The sequence below is a fragment of the Cupressus sempervirens genome, chromosome 11 (genome assembly GCF_028749045.1).
Source record: "Cupressus sempervirens isolate cs-2001-9-10 chromosome 11, ASM2874904v1, whole genome shotgun sequence".
In the NCBI taxonomy this organism is placed as follows: Eukaryota; Viridiplantae; Streptophyta; class Pinopsida; order Cupressales; family Cupressaceae; genus Cupressus; species Cupressus sempervirens.
The window spans coordinates 327833375-327860941 of NC_143128.1; positions in this window are offsets into that span (position 1 = coordinate 327833375).

Consider the following 27567-nt stretch of genomic DNA (forward strand, 5'->3'; position numbering starts at 1 on the left):
TTATATTTACACTTGGAAAAGGCTAGTAAAGAGAAGGAAGATCTTGCAAAAGAGCTTGAGAAGGTGGAGAATGAAGCTCAAGTAGTAGAAACTAGGAGAAAAATTCAGTTTATTAAAACTAATTCTGCATTAGCTTCATGGCCAAATTTGTCTATCCCATCTGCAACTCCTGCATCGGCTAGTGTTCTAGTAATCTCAACTTAGGGAATGTATCAACTTGCCCCTGCCTCATCATCTACCATGTATACTCAAGCCCCTATTGTCCAACTTCAATAATACCAAAATGTTCCTCTAAACCAAGCTAATATAGAAAGTACCTCAAGTTTTTGTAGTCTCCAAAAGAAACCTATATACATGGAAAAGTATAGACAAATATCATTTGCATCTATTCCTGGTGCTCCACATCCCATATCTTTTGATTTGAGAGATAAAATGGTTAAGTTCTCTAGAAATAATGCTATTACTAGTGACTAACATTTGAGAGTTTTCATAGACATGTTAAATGATTATAAAGTTGAACATGAAGATGTGGTCATGGAGTTGTTTGTTCATTCACTAATTAAGGATGCAAGCGATTAGTTCATAAGGTTGCATGATTATAGTATTACCTCTTGGAGTGACCTAGAAAATTTGTTCAAGGAGCAATATGGAGACAACACTAATGCAAGATTCATGTTGAATGAATTCAATAACATCAAAAAGAATCCTAATGAGTCCACATTCAATTTCAATGTTAGATTCCAGAAAGGTATGTACAAACTATTTCAAGTTATGAGGTTGAATGAGGATGTTTGTCTCACAACATATTTTAATGCTTTTGATAGCAAAATGGCTTATCAATTGAGGGATAAGGATCCCAAAACTTTAAGGGATGCCTATAGAGTTGCAATAAATATAGAAAACAATAGGAAAGCATCTGGAAAAATGGGTAGGAGAGATGACCCAAAGCTTTTCAATCCCCAAAATAATAACAAAAGGGAGGGTGATAAAACTCCTATAGGAAAGAGGCCAGAAGAACCTACTATAGGCCAGGTGTTGGAATTCCTAAAGAAGATGAATCCCACTAATTTCAATAAGCCAAATGTTGTTGAGAGAACCCCTGTGAATAATAGTAGTTTCAATAGACAGCCTAGAATGCAAAATTACCCTTACACTACCCAGTGGAAAGATGGTAAGCTAGTTCCTAACCAGACACAAAATGTGAAGGATAAGGGTACCCTAGACCCCTTGCAAAGGAACACTGTAAATATGAATGATGATGTACCATGGTTCATTGTATGTCAATCACCTCATTCTTCTGATTATTGTGTTGTTGCTCAATCATCAAATCAAGGTGTGCAACTTGAAGAAGAAAATGAAGAGAAAAGCCATGATGATATAAGTTGCAATATGGTAAACATGTGTGATGATTTTATAGATTCTAATTTTGAAGAACTTGAAAATGATATTACCAGGTAGAGAATTGCTTATCATTTACATCATCAACAAGTGCTTTTAGATGATAAAGGTTATGATGAAGATAAGGTGTTTGTTACATCTTCTGATGTAGGTCACATAAGCTTAAGAATGCCCTCTAAAGAGGAGATTGATAGAATTATAGAAGAAATGATTTGCCAAGTTCATAGTAACTATAATTTGAGAAATAGAATAGTAAATAATGATGCCAAAAAGCCATCCAGTGTATTCATCAAAGATATCACCCATACGATTAATGATGAAAATAAGAAGGTTAATTAAGAAGTAGGAACCAAAAAAAAAGGTTCAATTTCAAACAAATGAATCAAAAAAAGTAGTTGTGCAAGCAAATAAATTAGGATATGATACTATCAAGCAAACAATTGTGCCTACTATTGAAAAGACTTCAACTCCAGGTATTCTTGTAAAACCCACTGTTGTTGAACATGTTGATATGATATCCATGTTGTCCCAAATAACTATAAAAGTACCTTTATATGAACTTCTTAGAATTGAAGAGCATAAAGGCAAGGCTTTATCATGGTTGGGAGGGATAGGAAACAACAATACTATTTTAGAACAAAGTGTTATCCAACAAACCCCATTAGTAGTAGAGGATAGTGGTATCATATCTTAGATTCCCCAAATGTTTTTAGATGATTCCCTAGTGGCATATATAGAAGATATTGACCCATTTTTGCTCAGTCTGATCATAAAAGGGAAGACCCTAATAAATTGCATGATAGACTTAGGAGCTTCTAACACCATAATGCCTTTCAAAGTAATGGAAGCCTTAGGGTTAAAAGTGGACACCAAGCAGGGCAGATGCAGAGGTATGGATGCTAGGGAAGTCCTAGTCATACGTACCATAAATGCTTTACCATTCAAATTAGTTGCATATCCTGAAGTAGAGTTGACCATGTCAGTCCTTGTAGTAGATATACCTCCATGCTATGAAATGTTGCTTTCTAGAAAATGGAGTACTACTATGGGGGGCAGTCTATAATGTGACTTAACCTATGCTACTTTTCACATTGGGGATAAAGCTATCAAGGTAAATAGAGAGCCAAGGGTCAATCACATTTTAGGGGAAGAAATTGACAAAGATACCACTTGTTTCTTAGATACTAGTGTAAATGCATTCAGAGCTGATTTGATTATTCAAGAAGCTAAGAATTTTTTTGTTGTAATTGAACATGAAGTTGAATGTTGTACAAAATCACCAATATTATGGACAATGTTTTTTTATGGGACTAGTTCTAAAGAGGGTGCAGGGGCAAGGGTAGTTTTTGCTTCTCTTGAGAAAAATACTTTCAGATACTCATTCACTTTAAAGTTTTCTTCCAAAAATAACATAGCAGAGTATGAAGCCTTGTTGTTAGGATTGAAAGTTGCTACCCATCATATAATCAATAAATTGCATGTTATAGGTGATTCTGAACTATTTATCTTCCAAATAAAAGAATCCTATGCATCCAAGAATAGGAGATTAAAATAGTATAGAAATGTTGTTTGGGACTAGATAGAATCTTTTGATGCATTTGGTATCTTATGGAGAGATAGGACTCAGAATAAGATGGTTGATTTATTAGAAAATGTAGCAATCAAACATAAGGAGATATCATTTGCAGGGATTTCTCAAATTGAAGTATAGAGCAGACCTTTTATACCTGATAAAATTTAAAATTAGCAAGTCTTTGAAGATGATAAAGAAATTATAATTTTTTTGTTAAATGAAGACAAATACCATGGTCAAGAAATGGATTGTAGTGATTTAATTTAAACTATAGATGGTAAGGAAACCATTTTTGGCCAGGAGATTATGCAATTGAAAACCAACAAGGTGCCTAAGGGGTTAGTGGTTTTGGAAAGTATTTTTGATAATCAGAATAGAGTAAAACTAGGAGTTAAGGACCCTAAGCCTCAGCAATTAGAAGAGATAAACCTTGGTACTGATGAAGCTCCCAAAAAAGTTTATATTGGCCAAAATCTGCCTACTAAAATCAGAAAACCATTAATTGACTTGCTTAGGAAGTATAGACATGTTTTTGCATGGTCATATGATGACCTTAAGGCTTATAGGGAAGATTTGTTCCAACATGTCATACCACTAAAAGATAATGTAAAACCTTTCAGATAGAAGCAAAGACTAGTAAACCCTACCTTAGCTCCCAAAATGCAAGAAGAATTGATGAAATTAAAGGATGGGGGGATAATCAAACTAATTAGACATTCCACCTAGGTTTCAAATTCAGTACCTATTAGAAAGAAAAATGGAGACATAAGATTATGTGTGGATTTCAGGAATTTGAACATTGCATCCTTGAAGGATAATTATGGATTACCAAATATGGAAGCCATGTTGTAGCAAGTAAATGGTTCTGAGCTAATGTCTATGATGGATGGTTTCTCCAGGTACAATCAAGTTTTGGTAAAGGAAAATGAAAATTTAAGACAACCTTCACAACCCCATGGGTAGCCTATGTATATGTAAGGATTCCATTTGCTTGATTAATGCAGGAGCTACTTTCCAAAGAGCTATGGATGTGGCATTTCATGATTATATCAAAAAATTTATGGTTGTATACCAGGATGATCTTATAGCCAATTCTAAGAAGGTTGAGGATCACTATAGGCATTAAGAGAAAAAAATTATCAAAGCTTTGGAATATGGAGTATCCTTGAACCTAAAGAAATTTACATTTGGGGTGATAGAAGGTAGATTACTAGGACATATCATGTCTAAAGATGGGGTGGAAATAGATCCTGAGAGAGTAGTAGCTATTGATAAAGTCCCCAAGCCAAAGAATGTAAAAGGAATTCAATCCTTCTTTGGCCAATTAATTTTCTTAGAAGGTTTGTTACCAATTTTTTTGAAATTAGTAGACCTATCTCAAAGATGCTCAAGAACGGAGCTACTATAGATTGGAATGGTGAGCCTTTACAAGCATTCTAGGATATTAGAATTGCAATAAAAAATGCTCTAGTACTAAGATATCCAAATTACACAAAGCCTATGCATATTTTTTCCGTTGCATCATTTCACATTGTAGTCATGGTCTTGTTGCAGAAAAATGAAGAAGTATATGAACAACCCATTGCTTTTTTCAATAAGTCACTGTAGCCTGCAGAATTGAAATATGAGATAAATGAAAAACAAGCATATGCACTAGTAAAGGCTATTAAGGCTTTTAGATGCTACTTGATAGGTGCTACTATCATTGCATTTGTGCCTAGTGCTATTGTCAAAGACATATTTTCTCAACAAGAAGTGTTAGGGAGAAGATGTAGATGGATTAACAGGATCCAAGAATTTAATATTGAAATATAGATAACCAAGTTGGTAAGAGGTCAAGGTTTGGCTAAACTTATGGCTAAATCTAATTTGGATGCTAATCAGATAAATATGGTAGTTGATGACCTCAAATATAACTTATGTGACATGGATCATTGTGATTGGTATGTAAATATTATCTATTATCTTCAACACATGGAAGCTTCCTCCCATAGAAAATGAAAAAAGGAATACTAAATTGCAAGCCATCAGATACATAATTGTCAAAGGCGGTCTACGGTGGAGAAATTTTGAGGGGCTGTTACTAAAATGTATTGATCAAGAAAAGGCAAAAGAAGTTTTAAATGAAATGCATACTAGAGTTTGTGGAGGACACTATATGGCCAAGACCACTATGCATAAGGTGATGAGAGCTAGATTTTGGTGGCCCTCTCTTTTCAAGGATGCTCAAATCATTATTAGAAAATGTGATGCCTGCCAAAGATTTGCTGAAAATTCGAAATTATTAGGTAATACTCCATTAAAGCTAGTTGAAGTCCAAGCACCTTTTCAAAAATGGGGTATGGATTTCATAGGTGAAATCTCTCCCAAATCTAGCACTAGTTATTCCTGGATTTTAGTTGCTACTAACTATTTCACAAAGTAGGTAGAAGCAATCCCTACAAGAAATGCTACCAGTAAAGTTATTAATAATTTTTTGCTCAGTAACATTATTTCCAAATTTGGTTGTCCTCAGAAGATTGTAATAGATAATGCAATGTGCTTTAGGTCTAAAGAATTCAAGAAATTCTATGACAAATATGGAATCACTAGATCAACATCTTCCCCATATCATAAACAAGGAAATGGACAAGTTGAATCTACAAATAAAAGTTTGTTGAAAATAATAAAAAGGACATTGGATGATAATAAGAAAGCTTGGGATTCTAAATTGAAATTAGCCATATGGGCTGATAGAGTGACTATCAAAAAGGCTATTGGTGTGGCACTATTTGATTTGGTATATGGAATTCAAGCCAGAATGCCTTAGAACAACTTGATAGGACTCTACAATTACATTCAGTTATATGATGAAGATACTACAGATGAAATGCAAGAAAGGATGGATGAACTGATAGGATTGATATAAACCAAAAGAGAAGCATCTCTTAAGAACCAAAAGTTGCAACTACAAGTTAAGACACTCTATGATAAAAGAACGGTAAGCAAGAAGTTTGAAGATGGAGATATAGTCTTAATGTGGAATCCCAAAATTAAGGATAAAGGAAAACATGGAAAATTTGATCCTATATAGTTAGGCCCTTACTTGATTGAAAATACTTGGGGTTAGGATTCTTATGTTCTCAAAGATCAATCAGACAATATTCTTGAACTGCCAGTTCATGGACAGTTCTTGAAGAGGTATTTTTCTTGAAAATAACTTATTTTCTCCATGAACAGTAGTCTAGGTTTCCTTATACATTCTATATAATATTTGTTTCTTTTCTATAGTCCCTATATATTCTTATATTCTACCTTTTTGCTTTCTCTAAGTTGTCGTAGTTTTTAAAGTCAAGCCTGGTTGGTCTGCTTCCCCTAGAAATTCTGAGCCCTCATTTGAATCTAGAGAATTCAATGTCCCTAGATAGAGCCATTGTTGGTTTGAATTTTTGCATGATAAAATTCCTTTATCCCAGGTATAAAAATTTAGATTGTATCCATTAATGGTGAAAAGGGTTTATGGTCTTTTGTCATCCATATTTGTTAACCTTTGAAATTTTTTGTTAAAACCCTTTGTCTCATCCCGTTTCAAATTCTTTTCCAAATATGGCCAGGGAAATAATGAAGAGATTGGGCTTCACTCCTAATATAAGGGCAAGCCCACTAATTTTTCAAAAGAGGTCAGGATATACTATCATTCAGGGTCAAAGGCCCATTGTGGATAAAGGAAAACAAATAGTTGGATCTACTAGTGTGGTTTTTGAAGAAAGGTCTCCTGAACCTTATCCTAAGAGGAGGAAGATAATAAGTGAAGAGGAACCACATGATGAGAGTTACTCACCTTCCCAAACTCCCATGAGAATTGAGGAGGAGGAGCTCACTGATGAGAAAATTGAACAAATTGGATCAAAAGGGGGAGTTTTTGCTACCCAAGTAGAGATTGATCAAGGGAACCCCCAGGAGCCTCATGTGCCAAGTTTTGAGTTGACTATAGAAAATTTTAGGGAAACAAAATTGGATCCTATTTTGGAACAAGCTAGTTGGAAATTTTTGTCTGATGACAGTTTTGTAAAGTCTAGGGCTTTCCACCAATTTCCTTGGAGGGAAAACATGAGCAATTTTGAGGAAAGATGTAAGAATATGAAAACAGATCATCCAGAAATGGATGAAGCCTCCATTCAAAATCAAATAAAGGAACAAATGATTCAAGATTTTCAAAATAGAACCCCTAAAGAAGGGAGATATATGATAAAGGTTGAAAATATTTTATTATTGCCCAATTGGGACATTGTTGATGCTTTGATTTTCAATTTTGTGTCAAATAATTTGGGATTGCAAGATTCAAATAAGAAGGAGTTCTTGGGAACTACATTCAGTAATGACCAAGCTGCTCTTGTCATGTGGTCATTAAGAAGAGGATTTAGGGCTGTTCCATCATAGCCTCATGATTTAGGACTAACAAGGAGTATCATTGTGAGGAGAGTTGTTGATACCTCACATGTACAGGTAGCCAACATGAATGTAGAATACTCTCAATTTTACATGGCTACTACAGAGAGGGGGGAAAAAGAAATGACTGAGTTGCAGAGCAAGTATGAGGCAGTTGTGTATGCCTACAATAAAGAAGTAAAGAGGATAATTGAGCTTGAGAACAAGCTAATGGGTAGGTCAATAGCACTAGGAATAACATACCCTCGCCCCCCAAATTTGCCCCCCTCATAGAAATACTAGATACTCCCCAAAGACAAAAACACTACACTACTGAAGATTTTGAAGAAGAAAAGAGTAAACTGAGGGCCCTATAGGTAGAGTTGGAGGAAAAATATGAAGATAAATTAAGAAAAGCTCTCATGTATTTCAGGGATAAAGTTGAATGGCCACCAATTTATGATCAATTAGCTAGTGTGATCAGTATCTGGGATGAAATAAAAGAAAGTGATGAAGCTCTAAAACCCATTGTGAATAAGTGCGTAAGAAGGTGGAAGGAGATGACATTTTTATGTTATTCTATTATAAAAGCCTCCTATGATCAAATTGAGAAAACTTTTGATATTGTTTCTGATCTTACTAATTTTGACAATAAGAGAATTCACTTGCAAAGAATAATAGTTGGCTACTTAGATAAGTACAAGAGCCAAAAGTTTAGTTTGTTTCCTCATGCCCTAGATAAGAAGAATAATTTAAAAAACAAAGATCAATGGGCAAAGGAACTAGATGATATTTTTTGATTAAGAATGAATAGAATTATAAATGAAATAGGGCATGCATGGTGGGCCACAACAACTGAAGAAATAGTGAAAGCCCAAATATTCTTTGATTCCTTGAAATAGAATTTTTTTACTATTGATAATGAGGCTACATATGTGCTCAAGAGGCAGAGTGATATTTTACAATTCAATTGGCCAAATGACACACTATTTGACAAGTGGATGGTAGAAATAGCTCCTGGTGAATAGTTTGAGGAAGAAGAAACTGATAGTGATGAGGTGCGGGATGATGAGATCCAAACCATTGACACCGTCACTACACAAGACCAATAGAAAGAGGAAGACAAGAATGATTAGTCACTTATAGTTGTAGACCCAGGCCCACAGGACACTAACACCACCAAAGAAGAGGGAAAAGTAGAAGTTATCCCAACTGTACAAGATAAAAATGGTGAAAATCCATAGGTGGAGACTAACTTGCAATCATCAGAACAAGCTACATCATTGGCTAGCTTGGTAGTTGCATACAGGAAGGAATTAGAATAGTAGTCGAATCAACAACAATAGAGGATGTAACAAAAAGGGGACCATAAAAGGAATGTTTAATGTTTAAGTCTCTCTATTACCCAAATTTTTGTCATTTTTCAGTAGGTGTATGTAATTATCTCTTGTAAAAGACACCTATCAATTTCTCTTAGCCTAAAGCTTGTTGCATCTCACACTATATAAATGAGATTCCAGGGCTAGAAAATAGGTCTGATTTCTATTGTTTCTAGGTGATATACTTAGTTTGTTTCTAGTTCCAATTTTTTGAGCAAGTTTATGATGTATTTTCTCTATTATGTCCTAAGAATACATTAATATAGAATGATCTCTATGTTTTTCCTAAGGTCATTCTAAGTTTACTACAAATGTATACAATTTCCAAAGAAAATGAATACAAATTATGAGCTATCCCCATATTAGTTCTTTCTGAATTTTGTCTTAGTTACTTGGTCATCTTGATATTGTATGAGTACAGGCTTGTACAATTTAATGCAATCCAGTTAGGTTGTATATATGTTCACCACTCCTATTAGTTTAATGGATTAAGTAAAAGCTTTGATGAATTTGATAAGGTTGCTACAGTAGTAGGAAGGATTTTTGAATGATGAATTCTAATAAGAATTGCTAATAATATTTTTTGTAAGGAAACATATTAGATCTAAGGATTTGTAGTAGACTCTGAACCCTAATGGATTAGGCACTAGTCAAATTGATTCAACTGGAAGAGAAATATGTCATAAATGGTTTTCAAATGCAAAATTATAATCAATTTTACTTTTATTTGTTGAAGATCTTCAAAGTTGGCCAGTACTTGTTTGCATGGAATGTTCTAGCTTCAGTTAGCCACTATTGTTGAGAACACATGCAGATATATAGAAGAATTTTGGCCAGATCTATTAAAAATAATTCTCATACAATGTTTCCTAGTCTTGAACCATCCTTGGGTATACCCACCCTGGTTTTGTAGAGCCTAAATAGTAGAAAACCACCCTTGGTTTTGTTGAAGTTGGGTCCAAATGGTTTGCACATATAATTTTTAAGAGGAATTGGCTAATCCTTAGATTGTGTGAGTGATATCATTTTGGTATTGAGCATTTTGTTGCTTAGTAGTTTTAAAACACCAATAGAATTATTGACCAAGGATGTAGACTTGAAATGATGCCCGCAAAGTATATGCTCTAATCCATCTCAAATGTCACCAAAGCTATGCAATTGAAATGTTGAAGGAAATACTTAGTTAAGAACTAAAATAGAAGTATAACCTATTACTCTAGATTAATGCTACAAATAAGAACCTAAATTGTTTTCCTATGTTGTAGGAAATAACCAACAATTTTGTTACCATATGGTTATAGAAGCAATAGAGTTCTAAATCTTCAATGAATTGATAAAATAATTCCTACTTGGCTATGAACTAATTTCACCTCCCATGTGGGCCCACATGAAAGGGTGAATGGATAATGACTCATAGATTAAGAACTATAAATATCATTTCCTCCATGAGTGAAACACAAGTACATATTCTAGCAACAAAATTTTATTTATCACTACTACTAGATTATAAGAGAATTCCTATACAAAATTCACTAGCCTAGGAACTAAACTCCATCTTATTTATAAAAACAATATAAAATTAAACTTCCTAAATCTAGGATCCTCCAATGTGAGGGACATGAGAATATTAAAGATACAAAAAATCATCATTTAATATAGGATCAAGTTGACACATTGCAAGGCTGAAGAATCCCCAAAGGAGATGTCCTAGCCCCCAACTATAAAACCACATATTGGAAACACAAAAACAAGAAGCAATAATGCAAGATCTGATACAAAAGCACAATAATATGTTCATAAAATATAACTAATTAAATGCAATGTGCCAGGCTATAAAGCCTTCCCACACTAGAAACAATTACCTCTGAACCCATGTCCACCTGTCCTTCTCTGTTCAACAAATTTTGGTTCACCCTCTATTTTTTATTTAGCTTGTGTTGAACTATCCTATTTTTTCTTCCCTTGAGAACTACCTTGATTCTTCCTCTTTAGCTTCTCCTCTACTCTCAAAGCATATTGATAAGCATCCTGAACTAAAGAAATATCTAGCATACAAACCTCATCTTGAATATTGAACCTTAAACAATTAATATATCGAGCTAACTTCTCTTTTGACAATTCTCAATGTCCAAACCGAATAGTCAACTTATAGAATTCCTCTAAATAATCTTTCATAGCCATATCCTTCTACTTTAGATTCTACAACTTCTTAAACAACTCAAGTTCATAATCAGTAAGAATGAACTAAGCCTTCAACTAAGTCACCATCAACCTCCATCTAGTTATCTTCATTTCACCTTCCTCTTCTCTATCTCTTTGTAGTTCTTTCTACCAAAGAGTAACATGTCCCTTCAACTTAGTTTGTGCCAACCTTACTTTGAGTGGATCCTCAATATCCTTAAGCTCAAAGTAGTCTTCCAATTCACTAATCTAATCAATCAGGTCTTCAAGATTCAAAGTACCCAAAAAATTAGAAACATCCATCTGATGCTTCAGCTTCAACTAAGATCCAAGTCAAGCAAACTGACAAGCCCTAATTCTAATAGGTCTCTCCACAAGATCAAATCCATCCTCACCACTAGATCCAAGAACTTCCTCATAACTACCTTCAGTACCCACTTGCCTAGGTACACAACCTTAAGCACTCACAATTTCAGCAATCATGTCACTCTTCATTGATGTTATCTAAGTTCTGAACTCTACTCTAACATCCTCCACCTGAGATTTGAAATTTGCTTCAACCTTCTCTAAAATTTGTTCTTCTATAGCATCAGTAAGATCAGAAATTTCCCTAGAGTCCAATCTTTTTGGCGGCATCTTCCAAAATTTTAGCAAACCCTAAGCAATAAATCCACCAATCAAAAGATCAATTATTCATAAGATCAACCTTTGTCAACCCAAGTCTTGGTGTAAACTACCTTAGCTTTGATGATCTATCTACACACTCAGGAACAATCTTCACCCTAATACCATGTGACATAGTGCAAGGCAAGAGAATCCCCAAAGGAGATTTCCTAGCCCCTTGCTATAAAACCACATAGAAAAACACAACAATAAGAAGCAATAATGCAAAATTTGATACTAAATCATAATAATATATTCATAAAATATAACTAATTACATGCAATGTGCCAGACTATAAGGCCTTCTTGGTTACGAGATAATACAAAGCAAGTAATAGTTTTACAAAATCCCTCAAGACCCAATCCAGACACTAGCTTGTCTAGATCCACACTCTATTATAAAACCCCCAAGGAAGATCTCAACTTGTGCTTGCAAGCCCACCAAGTAATCCCTTTTTTTCCAAGCCACAACTACTAGCTCTTTTCCCAATTCACTCTTCCAAGCTCCTCCACTTCTCCACAATCGATGAATAATAACTAAAGGCTTCCCCACAACCCTTATACCAATCTAAGCCACAAGTTGGCCTAGAACACAAAGTAAATACAAATACATAAATAAAATGCCACAAGTCAACGAACAACAATAATTAAATGCCCAAAATTGATGTCTATGTAAAATCATGATATCTACTAGCTCTGAATGAATTAGAACTCATGCTTCAAACTATAGTTAGTACTCTTGGGTCTCTTCAATCCCTAAAATTTTTATCCTCTAGATAATTATGGAAAATTAGTTACATGGCCTACAATAGGCACCAAATTCCTAAGCAAGGTCGAGCTCCTCCCAAACCATGCCGAGCAACCAAAGACCATGCCGAGTAACCAAAGACCATGCTAAGTCCCAAGACCATTCCAAGCAACCATAGACCATGCCAAGAAACCAAATACCATGTGGAGTAACGATAGACCATACTGAGTCCCAATACCATATGGAGCAACCATAGACCATGCCGAGCTCCAAGACCATGTCGAGCTCCATATACCATGCCAAGTTCCAAGACCATGCTGACCTCATAGTGTATGCTAAGGACCAGTACCTACCAAGCTCCACAACACTTAACCAAAATCCCTCCACACATATACGATTGTAAGTGAACTCAAGATGCTCCTACATCACATGTTGTGTTAAATTACACATGAATTCAAGAGTTCATGACTTCTAGATTTACTCCATAATAGTTGATAACCACTTTGACTCAGCTTGCAATGGTAACCATTGATAACTAAAAGTAATGGAATCATTATGATCTGAAAATAATTAACCAACTTCTGATCACCACTTTTTCTTCTGATAATGACCTTCTTCCCTTGTTGACTTGCCATTTCTCTGCAAAATATTAGTGTGCACTTGTAAAAATTGCAATATAGATCCAATATAAATTCATAATAAGGTTTTCTTATATTATATTTTCTCTTATCACATGGCTATAGGAAGAACTAGCCAATCAATGTAAGATAGAAAGATACAATATTATATTGTGTGTAACTATATAACATATATGTATAGCATATTCATTCAATCATAGAATTATTAAAGTGCACACATATATAGCAATATAAACATAGGAATATTGAACAAGTCCATCAAAAAATCATGAAGTTTCTAGATCCTAACCATAGAAAAAAATAAAAACATGAACCAAATAGGTCTTAAATTGGCCTCATCATCTCCCCCTAACTTTTCCTTTTTTTGGTCCTCCAACAAACATAAAATTCTTGACCCTAGCTATCATTTATAATCTATAGTCATTTTCTGTCCCACTCCTCCTTCTACAAAGCTCCAATAAAAACTTTTTTTTCCTTGTACTTTTCCCATCTCTTTATCTCCCCTATAGTGTCATAGCCATTCAAATTTTCTATATTTGTGAGGACTAGATAAATAAGCATGGGTGGCTAGAAGATTAGAGGAATCTAAGAAATTTTTCTAAGGAAATTTTTCTAACTCTACCTAATGTAATATACCAAGGGGCTCTTTTTTTTTCCATAATAAAATTAAGGGACAAGTGTGGCTCTTTGTTTCTTAGATCCTTTGATATGCTAGCCCAATGCAACTATATTACTTTCATGGCCTCGGGTAAATTGGTCTTCGAAATTTCAACATATCCATCAAATGTTGCATCTTGGAAAAGGTAAATTTTACTACTTCCTTATTCTAAAGGAGCAATTCTCAACTAGTCATAATAATGAGTTTTGGGATTTTGAGCTTTTGGCCTTAGGTAAAGGGGAATTTCTTCCTCTAATTCCCTATAGGGTCTAGCCTATAATTCTCTACTTATTTCATTCTATATCCAAGACATTAGGGCTCTTAACTAAACATCTCCAACATACAACAAAGAGTTCCATTCTCTATTATTCGGTACTACAAAGCTATGAAGAAAAAGTTTCCAGAAAAAATTATTTATAGCTATAAGAGAACTGTAGAAAGCTTGGAAAAATTCAAGAGTTTCAACCAAAGATGGATACTTGTTCCTCATTACACATGTCAATTTATAATTTAGAAATTGTTCTTCAAGGAATAATGCATAAACAAGAGATGGGGAACAACAATTCTTTATTTCAGGTATCATGCAAGTTACCTTAGCAAGTTTTGTATCTAGCTACTCCACTTCTTTCTCCCTTTGCAGGAGATCTTGAAAATGATTTTCAATAGCTTAATTTAAAATTTTCTTTTGTTGTCTCCATTTCTCTCTTTCCAAAGTCAATTAATTAGAGAATTGAGAAATAATACAGAGTAATAATATGGAGTGAGAGGCATCTGACATGGTATTATCATTAGGCATTTCTCCTACTATATTTGGAATAGTAGTCTCATTATTAATTAGAACTTGATCCTTTGAAGGGCCTATTAACAATACTTTAGACCTCTCAAGATTGTCAAATTATTGAGTAGTTATAGCTAGCACATCTAAACCCTAATTAAGAACTTGCTCTGCCACTTTATTCACAATACCCATATCAACTCTAGAATCCTCTTAATAAAAATTTCCTCTTGATGTTTTAGGAAGTGATTCTAGTATATCCTCTTCCATTCGAAAGTTTTCTTTTGATACGTTATCATTTTCTTAGTCAACAGGGTCAATAACTACCTAAGATCCTCTTTAGGATGAACCCTTCCTCTGAAAGCTATGGTTTTGTTCATCAAAACTAGAATCATACTCAACAATGTTTTGTCTACACCCTTTCTATCTATAGAGAGTTTCTTTTTTTCAATCTTAGGTGGTGAATCAGAAGATTCAATATTAATTGCTGACCCAATTTGTGGTACATCCATAGATTTTTATTTCTCCCTATGGCTTCTCCCTACTTGGGTTTATTTTCCTTTTATGGGGAGATTCCACTTTTTGGAAGTAGAAAAGGCTATAGGAATTTTTTCTTTGTCTTTTCACAAGAACTAGAGGATAATTTTCTTTCTTCTTTTTCTTTTCTCATAGAAGCCCTAGTTTTCACAGAGAAGGTTGTGGTATTCTTTTCAAAGAATTTGACTTTCTTCTTGCCTTTAGCCTCAACTAATCTAGATGCAGAGACTCTAGGAGACATTTTAGGGGTTTTATGCCTAGAAATTATAGAATCCCTTGAGGAAGACATTGATTCCATTATTTCAATTATTTTTCTAATCCCATGTTTAGTGTAAATCTGTCTGTCTACTCTCTACCCTATAGGACTTATGAACCTATTTTCAAATTCTCCTAAAAGAAAATTTTCCCATGACATATCTATTTGTTCTCTTAATTTCATTTCCACTATTATCTTAATTACACAATGGTGAGAAATTATGTTGAGCTTACCTCCCTACACAAGTGAATCTCTCTTCTTCAGAATATCGAATAGGAAATGGGAACATTAATAGGTTAGTTGTCATGATGTAAACAACTTAAAATTTTGAAGTGAATATAATGCATAAATGTTTGTCAACCTTCACAAGTGAAATATTTTATGATATTCATTGCACACTTCCTATAAGGGTGTGTTAGCAACAATTTTTTATACCTTGTTTCTTGTCAACTTGTCATGGTGGGTCTATATGTATTGAAAATTGAGCTCTAGCAATTGTAGGATCAATTTTTTTTTTAAACTCTTCCCCTTCTTGGGGAAACCCCGTGACTTTTTCCATTATTTCCTGAGTGAATGGCACCCTTAATCCCTTTACCATAGCTATACCATCCCTTAATGTGCTTATAAACTAAGAAGCTACTTCACCATCCCAACTAGTAAGCTTCTGAATGTATTCAACCCAACCCTTGGCTTGAAAATGTGCCATGAATGTCTAGTCATTTAACAAGACATTGTGGATTTTAGGTTAATGCCAAACCAATTCTCCTCCCATCTTCTTAGAGTACAAAGACACACAAAAAAAACTTGCAGCAATTCAAGACAAAATTCATAGTCACATCAAGGAACTATAGAAGGGAGATTTTCAATATGGAGATAACAAAGGAAATAGTCATAGAAGAATTCAAAATACAAATGATTTTGGAATTAGACCCTTATGGAAACATGATTGCAAATCTTCAACATATCACAAGATAATTACTCATAATTATCTCATCAAACTCCTCATAGTAGCCACCATAGAAAATTATGTGAAAATTAATTAATTCTTTTAAAATTGTCACATCATATGAGAAAGTAAAAATTTGGCAAGATTTAAAAGAATAGCATATAAAATAATTATAGTCACATTAGAGAAAAAAGAGATAATACCTCCCCCCTAACTTAATTGAGTGAATTGGTCTCACAATTGCACATGTGACAAGAGTGTAGCCAAATTGAAAAACTAAAATGAAATATATACCTTGGATAGTATATATAAACATGGCAAGATGCTGATGGAAATAAGAAATTATCATCTGTTAGTGGAGAATGATGAGGTGGAAAGGTGGAATTTATTACAAAGAATATATTTTTATAAAGAAAGTATTTATTATGAAATGATTTGAACTTTAACAAGAAGAACTAACATTAGTAGAAGGCTCATGTCTAGATGCTACATGAGGCACATCTTCAACATCATATTGAAACTAATGTAGAAAATCCTCTTTTCTCTAAGGCTTATGATACAACTTAAGCCTTTGTCCATTTGCCAGCAATTTGAAATGCATGAGATCATTAGTTGAGAATTGAATAACACCATTTAGGAAAACATCAACAATCTCATAAGGTCCCAACCACCTAGTTTGAAATTTCCTAGGGATATGTTGATATTTGGAATCATAAAGGAGAGCCCAATCACCAACTAAAAAATATTTATTCTTAATGAATTTATCATGTCATCATTTCCTTTGTTGCTACACAATCTATGTGTCATGCAAGGCGCATTTCCTCCATTCATTTTGTCCATTTAGAGGCAAAATCTACTCCCTTTGGGCAATAATAAAAATCCAAATCTAGTTCCAATGTTGTCCTTGAAGTCTTGTGCTCAAATTCCATAGGCATCATAGTTGACTTTCCTTAGAGAAGCTGAAAAGGTGTGAGTCCAATGTTGGTTTTCCATGTAATCTTATAGCCCCACACTGCTTCAGAAAGTTTTGTTGCCCAATCCTTCTTATGAACTAACATTGTCTTGGTAAGCATTACTTCAATCCCCCTATTAGTTACCTCTACATAGTTGTTGGCTTCTAGATGGTAGGAAGAATATTTTCCATGCCAAATTTTATATTTCTCCATCAAAGTAGTTATGAGATTTGAAGTGAATTGAGCACCTTTCTTAAATAATAATTCTCTATGGACACAAAATCTTGTGAAAATGGATTCATATAAAATTTTAGAAAATTTATTATCCTTAGGATGTTTCATAGGCTTGGCTTTGACACAGGGAAAGAGATGGAAAACTAAGGCCAAAGGCTCACCTAGCTATCCAAACCACCTACAAGAGTTAACACAATAGAAAAAACAACACAAATACAACACCAAGAACAAAGAACAAATATTTTATTAAATCAACAAGTAATTAGCAAACATGCCCATTTGTAAGGCCTTCTAGGTTATGGCCAAATACAAATACATTCACATTCAAAGATCCAATAGTAAATTTGCACTTTCCAGTTCTACTCTACAATCCTCTTCCCCAAAAACTTGCCTAACTCTAAGCCTAAACACTCTATATATACTTGCCACAAAGACTTACAGATCATTCTAGCACATTACATAAGAGGAAGGCTGACCCAACAATGGTCTGGACACATCCCAAGAAAATATCTTAACATAAATGTCATGATCAAAATAAATCCCACAAGTTAGCTCATAGAAATCATGTCCAAATGTTAACACTCGGCATAAATAGGAAAACTCTACACATGAAGGGTCACTCGACATATACTAGGTAACTCAACACATGAAGGAATTTCTATAGTAACACGGCACATGAAGGAATTACTATAGTAACTTTGCACATGAATAAATTGCTAAAATAACTTGGCACATGAAGGAATTTCTACAGTAACTCGGCACATGAAGGAATTGCAACAGTAACTCGACACATGCAGGAATTGTTATAGTAACTTGGCACATGAAGGAATTGCTATAGTAACTTGGCACATGAAGGAATTTCTATAGTAACTTGGCACATGAAGGAATTGCTATAATAACTTGGCTCCAACTGAATGCTACAATAACTCAACTCCAACTGAGTGCTACAGTAACTTGGCGCCAACTTGCAAAATGAACAAAAATGAGCAGGATAGCATGGCAACCCAAGGTGCTCCTACATCAGGCTTCTACACACTTGGTAACATAATTAGTACAAATCAAAATATAAGATTTTCCTTAAAAACTAGGTTCAATAACTATCCAACAAAGTCAATTCCCTATTTATCAAAAGGTGTTACAACAACCTATGGTTTTATAGGCATCTCATCTAATTTATTACACCTTCCCATTCTTTGGCATCTATCACATTTCTTGGTATACCTAGCTATATCCTTTTGTAGATTTGGCCAGTAGTATTTGGTGGTCAAGATTATTAATGTTGTTCTTTTGGTGGAAAAATGACCTCCATGTGGCTCATTATGACATGCATGGAGGATATCATAAGTTTCATCCTTACTTTAACATCTATGCATCACTTGATCAAGACCAATGTAAAACATAAATCTAGCAATCAAGGAAAATTCAATAATTTTCTCTACTAATAATATTATTTCCTTAGGAGAGAAGTGAGCTAGTGCCTTGCCTATGGTGAGGTAATTTCTAATGTCAGCATACCATAGATTTTGTGTTGATAATAGAAAAAGATTCACATCTATAAAACTATCATTAATGCTTGCAATATCATTAGGAACATGTAAACGAGATAGAAAGTCAGCTACTATATTGGATTTTCCAGCTTTGTCCACAATGGTGACATCAAATTCTTGCATAAGCACCAACCATCTAGCCAATCTTCTTGATATGGAAGGTTTATTCATCAAGTATTTAATAGTTGAATGGTCAACATGGAAAAATATCTCATAACTAGTAATATAATGTCTAAACTTATTTAGCACATAAATAACTGCAAGAAATATAATTGAATTTCAATCCCTACAGATTTTTACTTATGAAATAAATGGCATGCTCTACTGCTCCTTCTTTCTATCCTTTCACTACTGCTATGGCATAGTCTAATACATCTATGAATATGAAATGGCAATCCCTAGTTGGGGCCTCTCAATACTAGTGCTTTTGTTAGAACCTCCTTAAGCTATAAGAAAGACTTGTCACACTCAAAATCCTAGGAGAATTCAAAATATTTTTTCAACAATTTGTAGAGAGGTGTTTCAATTTGACTAAAATCCTTGATAATTCTTCTATAATAAGTAGCATGTTCAAGAAATCTTCTTACATCATTTTTCTTTTTAGGTGTAGGAAAAGTGCTAATTACCTCATTTCTTGCTAGATCTACTTGAATGTCTTGTGATGAAATGAAATGACCCAATACAACACCTTCCTCCATCATCATGAAATATTTCTCACTATTTAGAGAAGTATCTTAGTCATGATATCTTTTGATAACCTTCTCCAAATTAGTTTTAGCTTCTTTAAAAGTAGTCCCACTAGCAATAAAATCATCCATATATATCTCCATACATTTAGTAGATATGTCGAAAAAAATATTGATGATAGCTCTTTGGAAAGTAGCTAGTGCATTACACAAGAAAAAAGGTAAGATTTAGTATGCAAAGGTTCCCAATGGGCATCTAAAAGTGGTTTTCTCCTAGTCCTCTAGAGCTATTTGGATCTAATTATAGCCACTAAAATTGTCTAGAAAGAGAAATACTTCTTGCCAGCTAAGTTATCTAGAACTTGATCTATAAATGGAAATGGAAAATGGTCTTTCTTAGTGGCTGAATTCAGTTCTCTATAGTCTACACAAACTCTCCATTTTCCTCCTGCCTTTGGAACTTTGATTAAAGATGAAACCCATTGACTATTAGAGATTGGGTAAATAAAACTAGCATTTAGCATTTCTATAATTTAGTGTTAACTATGTCTTTTAAGATATGATTAACTCTCCTTTAAGGCTATCTCACAGGCTTATATTATAGGTTGATTTAAATCCTATGAGTACAAATATTAGGATCCAATCACTTAATATTTGTATAATCCTAGTCACATGCTTGTTGATTCTCCTACAACAGCTTCAGTACACCTTTATGATATGCTAGTTACAAAGTACTACTAACATTTAATTCTTTCCTAGGATTAACCTCAATCCTAAATACTTTTTTCATCATGGATATTTGAGAAATTAGAGTAGAATGCATCTCATAAAGTAGTAATTAATGAGAAAATTGGGAGGATGATGAGCATTGAGTTGCATTTGGAGGTGGAAAAATAGTTTCCAAGGTATAGTACTATTATGAACACAACTAAGAATCTACTCTATACTCATTTGTCACAATAGATGAGATAACATCATCATCCTCTTGAGGAGATATAAATGGATTTTTACTTATCACCATAATTTTATGGATTGAGTTGATTTCTAATTCATTATCTCCTAAATTAGGCCAAACTACTTGATTATCTTGCAATAGAGGCTAAGCAGGTGAGTATAGGGTCAAGTTCTTAGTATGTAGCCCATTAGATATTTTCATCCGTCTAGATCTACAAGCTATGTAAGCATCTAAAATAGCTAACTATAGTCTCCATAGGATGAGAAGATACCCACCCATATTATCTTTTAGGGAAATGACAACAAAGTCTACAAGGTATTCCCAAGAGTTTAATGAAACTATGACATCCTCTAGCATCCCATCTAGTTTAATAGTAAAACTATTAGCAAGTTGTAGAATAGATGGTGTTTCTCTAAGGCCAATGCTATGAAAGTGAGATAAGACTTCTTTTTTCATATTACATTTATAGATTCTCCTAAATCAACCAAGGCATTTTGTGCCTGAATTCCATGAATGGTGACAGTAACTATAGGATTCTTAGGCTCAAATTATTTAGGTACTAATCAACTTTCATAACATAAGATTAGAAAATTGTCCTAATACATGAATAGTTTTAGGATCTTTCCTCTTTCTCCCTAATTATTTTATGAAAGCTTCTTGAATGGCCTTATTGTAAATAGGAACTTCTTTCATTGCATCTAGTAATGGTATTTTCATAGTCATATGCTTCAACTAGTTGAGCAAATCTATTATAGCTTGATTCTCTATGGGCATAGTTGGGTCTACTAGCCATTGAGGAAATGGGAGGCCTTTTGTTGTAGGAGAAGCTTGTGGAGTGGGCACATACACCTTTTAAGTATGAGTATGTTCAACCTTTATGATTGTAGGCCCTTAAGGTGAAGCAAGAGTGGTTCCTTACCTCAAGTGGATATTATTCAAAGAGATAGCATAACTTTGTTGGTAAGTTGGCTACTTGCTATTATAAGGATTAGGATTATGTTGAGTTGGTAGCTAGCTTTTTTTAGGTGTATTGGTATTGGCTATAGGAGGAGGCATTATAACATGTTTCTAAGATGATAGCATTGATGCATGATGAATGGGTTAGTTAGACCACTGATTAGGTTATTGACAACCTTGTTGAGGTTGATGTCATTGGTTGGGTAGAGGTTATTCCCAATGTTGATTAGATTGCTTCAAAACTTACGAAGGTTGCTTCCATTGGTAAGGTGGAGGTTTTTACCAATTTTGATTAGGATGCTACCAAAATTGCTAAGGCTGATTGGATCAATTGTTATTCCCACAAAAACCTTGCGGACCTATATTCTAGTAATTTTTCCAGTGATTATTGTTACCATAATTTTTCAAATGGTCCTGAGCATACCTAGTCTTTGGAACCATGGCCCACATTAAGCTACATAGAGAACCTCTCCATTTTAGTCAATAGTTTTGAATTTAGTAGGCATTAGTTGTAGCTCCAAACTTGCAACAATCTTGTATTTTCAATTCCACTTCCTCTCTTTGCAATATGGACAATATTCAGCTAACATAGTTTTGGCTTCTTTTTTCTTCCTTCTTCCTTCTTTCTTGCATGTTGTCCAGTTTAGTGGAAACATTTAATGATGTCCTACTTGAAATTAGATAAAATATTGGACAAATCCACCTTAGATACTCATGAACCTTTAGATTTACTAGGCATGGTTATGATTAATTTAGACATATACTCTATATATCAACCCAATTCCTCTAAGTAATGTCTCCTCCCACCAAAAGGTCTAAAGCCTTAATACTTGTATCATTTAAACCTTTTATAAAAAGATTTTTTTTATGATTCCTCATTCAACTAATATTGGGGATTATGTTACAAATTAAACATAAACCTTTAGACATAGTCTTACAAAGTCTTATCCTCTTTTTGTAACATTTTGAAGATGTCATCTCCCTTCATATCATGACCCCTAAAGTACTCCCTATATTAAGAAAGAAATATATTCTTCATTGAATTCTAATCCCATATAACATTGGCCCATAATCCCATGATCCATATTAGAGTGGCCCCTTTAAGAGTAGATGGAAATATTTTTTAGCTTAAGGGAATCAATTAGTCATAAATCCTTCAAAGGATATCAAATTCAAAAAGGAAGGTTTTAGGGTCTTCAATGATAAGGCCATAAAACTTAGGAAGTGAAGATGCATGAATGTCTTTTAGATTATTTTTGTCATGTAAATCAATAATGGGGAAAGGAAAGGTAGGTTGAGCCATCCTTGGTGGTGAACTAGTTGTTTTTGTGGTTGATAAATGACAAGAGCTAATAGATTGTCCTGATACTCAGGTTTAGCATAAAGATCACTCAAGTGTAGTCATTCTTCAGAGGATGATGGTGAAGGTATCTATTCATGTGCATCAACAAATAGTTTTTCAAATAGTTCTTCTTCTCCATTTTCAACTTGGGGTTCCTCAAGCTCAAGGTTAAAGTTATATTCTAGCTCAAAGTGGATATTCTAAGAAAGGAATCTCCACATTTGATCTCTTCTTCTTCAAGGCATACAAAATGGAAAAACACACAAACTAAACTAAGTCAATGACTCCAAGATTGGATTAGATTGACACCATCCCCAACAATGGTGCCAAAAATGGTTGGTTAGTATAATGAATTTGTAACTAAGGATTGGACATCCTTCTTATAATGACTATATTTTTAGTAGTGCCAAATATCATACTAGAATAACATACTGAGTTCATTAAATTACTAACCAAGGATGTAAACTTGAAATGATTCTTGCAAAGTATATATTCTAATCCATCTTAAATGTCACCACATCTATGATATTGAAATGCTAAAGGAAATACTAAGTTAAGAGATGAAATAGTAGTTTAACCTATTGCTCTAGATTAATGCTACAAATTGGTACCTAAATCATTTCCCTATGCTATAGGAAATGACCAATAGTTTTGTTACCATATGGTCATAGGAGCAATAGAGTTTTAAATACTTATATGAAACTATAAACTAATTCCTACCTGGCTGTGAACTAAGTTCACCTCCTACATGGGCCCCCATGGAAGAATGAATGGATAATGACTCATAGATCAAGAACTATAAATACTATTTAATTCATGAGTGAAGCACAAGTACATAGCATAGCGTTAGAATTATATTTATCACTAGTGTTGGATTACAAGAGGATTCCCACAAAAATTTCACTAGCTTAGGAACTAAACTCCAACTTCTTTATAACATCAACATAAAATATAACTTCCTAAATCTAGGATCCTCCAACATTGGGAATATGACAATATTGAAGATAAAAAACAACATCATTTAATATAGCAATAAGTTGTGTTCAGTTGCACATGAATTAAAAAGTTTATGACTTTTAGATTGATAACTACTTTGACTCAGCCTGCAATGGTAACTATTGATAACTAAAATTAATGGAATCATTATGAGATCAAAATAGCTAACCAACTTTTGATCACCACTTTGTCTTCTAATGTTTTCTTCTTCTTCCCTTGAAAACTCACCATTTCTCTACAAAATATTAGCATACACATGAAAAAATCACAATACATATCCAAGATAAAACTAATGATTTTTCCTTATATTAGTTTTTCTCTTATCACATGACTATGGGAAGAACTACCCAATCAATGAAAGATAGAAAGATACAATATTTCATTCCATGTAACTATATAACATATATGTATAGAAAATTCATTCAATCTTAGAACTATATCAAAGTGCACACGCACATAGCACTATAAACATAGGCTGTTTGAACAAGTTCATCAAAACTCATAAAGTTTCTAGGTCATGGCCATAAAACACATAAAAAAATGAACCAAATAGGCCTTAAATTGTCCTCCTTAATAACATAAAGAAACAAAATACAAGCTTACCCTTAGTAAAAACCATAAATAAAATTCTTAAATGAAGAAATGAAATCAAAAGAAGCTTACTTTATACATAAATATGATGTTTCTAATTCTTCAGGAAACTTTCTCTCTTTCTCCTAGTTCAAGTGCAAGTGTAGGATGAGTTATTTTATTTTCACTATATGTTTCCCTTTGGATTAATTTTTTCATGAGACTTTATGGATTTATTATATTTGGGTAAAATATTTTAAAGTATTAAAGGAAAATATTTTGAATTTTATTGTAAAGGGGAAATGTTTTTATTTCCTAAATACCAAAAGGTGGGATTTATTATAAAGGTATTATTTTGGGGGAGATTGAAAATGTTAAGCGTATAAGGTGGTTTATTTTTGCATTTCATATTAAATGTAAATATCTAAATGGATGATGTCATTATAAATCATTCCATTTAAATATAATTTTAAAATTCAAAAATTATGGAGTTGGTGGAATTTAATTTTTCCAAATTTATGGGTAGGAGGATTTCCATAAAAAGGAAAGTTGCATACACTTACCAGTAGATTTTGGGGAGATGTCAGTTTTTCAAATTTAGTTTGCAACATGATTATTGAGTATGATAGTTTGCACTCCTCAGTTGATTTAATGGAAATCATTTATTGTTTTCCAGCTTAGGCGATAATGCAGATTGTGGGTTTGGGATCTATTTATACCCCATTCTTGGGTATTATTCTAACCAGCTCTTGCATTCTATCTCATTGCAAGAGGCATTGTTCTTTTTCTTGCAAAGATAGTCTTGTTTGTAGCTCAAGTCATATTTTGTGATGCATTTTTTAAGTTGTTTCTCCTTTTGAATATGATATAACACTGATCCTCTTGGTCCTATTTCAAATTTGACATTTTCTCTTAAGCATTTCTAGCTTTAAGTTAGTGTGTTTTCATAAAACTTTGGCTTAAGTTAAGTGTTTGAGAGGGATTTGAGAGGTATTTTTGATTTCAGTGAAATTTGTATGTAATATTGGTTTGAAAGTTGTGAACAATTTCCTTTCTTTTGAACCCCACACCTTGTTGCATTTTATGCATCTAAAGCTAACAGGATATTTTGTGATCAAACTATTATAGTGATTTCAAGTTGTGAGTTTTATTCAAAATTACATCACCTTAAAGTTTTGGTGAATCATCTTTATTTCAGCTCAAGTTATGTTGCATGCATTCCCTCTACCCCTTTTCCTACCAAATTAAATTTTGTTTCAATAGGTGATTCAAGGGAAGTTGGCCCTTTGTACTAGAGGTTGATCCTTAATATGGCATACCCACAAGCCAAGGATCATCCCATGTTTCACTAGATTGTTGGAGGTTTCTTTTCAGCACACAAGGGTGCAATCTAGGTGACAAAATTTTTTGACACACCAAATGGGACAAGCATTCAAAGATTCCAATCAATTTTTAGAACCTACACTAATCATATCAACAATTTTTGGCATGCCCGGTGGGACAAAGTTTAAAGATTTCTATTTCATAAATCCAGTAGTTGGCCATTTTGAGATTCATTCACTCTTTGAGAATTTGGGTCGTATTCTCATAGAAATCAACCTTTGGAGGCCTTCATTTAACACCATCATGACTATATACATACAATAGTTCCAAGCAGTATCACTACTAGTGTGTATAAATATATTTAGATCCTTTTATGTTTTTCAAGCTTTCTATGAATTCTTTTTGTTTAAATTATTTGACATGGATCCCCTTCATACATATTCCTTCCACTTTCCCCATATCATGAAGAGCCTATCCTTTAGCCCTCCTATTTCCATCACATCCACAAACTGGTAATGATCAACATAATTTCCCAAATTGTCTGGATGATTATTAGTTAATCATTTTATCATGTTATTGGTGGCCAAAAATATGTTCAAATGTCCCCCACCAAGTTTTTCACAACTCAAGAGTACCAAGCTCTTGGCCAAGAGCAATAAGAGAGGAAGATTAGATTAGACCTCAAGTCAAAGCTTAGACACCTCTTGAACCATAAGGATAGTTTTTTGGCATGAATTTTCTAACTTTGGAAAGAATTTTAAGTGTTTCTATAATCCTTATGAGAATATTGATAGTGGGATATTTTCATTTATTATTCTCATTATGAACTCTTGGCTTAAAGAATTGTATGATGACAAAGAAATGTGAGAGAATGATCATATGTTGGTAGCATGGGATCTGAGACATGGAGTATTTTTTATGAAGTGTCTCAAGGCCTCCTAAAGTTACAACAATAAGAAGTCCAACAACAAGGCAACTTGAGAGAAGCTTGGTAACCAAATTGCAGTAGAGGAGGAGAAAATGAGGATGTTATTTGTACAAGCACAAGAGCTTGAGACTTGAGAAGCTATCTATATCTCAAGTTAGTAGGATATATGAGAGGTTTCTAAGCCTAAGATTCTTAGTTTCCTAACTTATGATTACCCAAAAGAAGAATAGCATAGTATAGTCCCAAATGAGTAGCCAATCCAACAACGTATGTTCATCCATGTATTTGGAGCATAATGATGAACATACCACATTGGTTTTGGAAGATAATAATGATAAAGAAGAGAGGTTCATGGTTTCTTTGATTAGTTACATTCTTTTTCCAAATAATGATGAGGGAGAGGTATTTCTAATAGCATTATCACAACAACAAAGTAACTTTGAGATGGAATCTGAACAAGGCTTAAAAGATTATTTTGAAAATATTATAGAGGTATTTTTTGAAATTCTTTCCATAGAAAATGTAGACCATATGCCTACCATAGGAGACTCTATTATGGAAATAATCATGCCTAATGAACCTAAGCTTGAACACAAGATAGAGCCATTCATTAAGAGTATTCAATGGGTTGATAGTTATGATGACCTTCTATCTTCCTTAATTGAAAAAGAGGATCTCCTCATAGTGGAGGAAGAATATACATGGCCATAAATCATGAAAGATAACTATGATAAGCTAGAAATAAAGAGAAATACTAAAGAATCTAGCAAAGAAGACTCTAAGTTTGTATTTTTCTAGACATTTCTCAATCAAGTATTTGGTCCAATTCAAGTCAAGTGAGGATTCATCATTCATACTAGCATTTGAGTATGAAGATGTTGAGGAGAAGGCGCAAATAAAGTATGTTGATTTATTTAA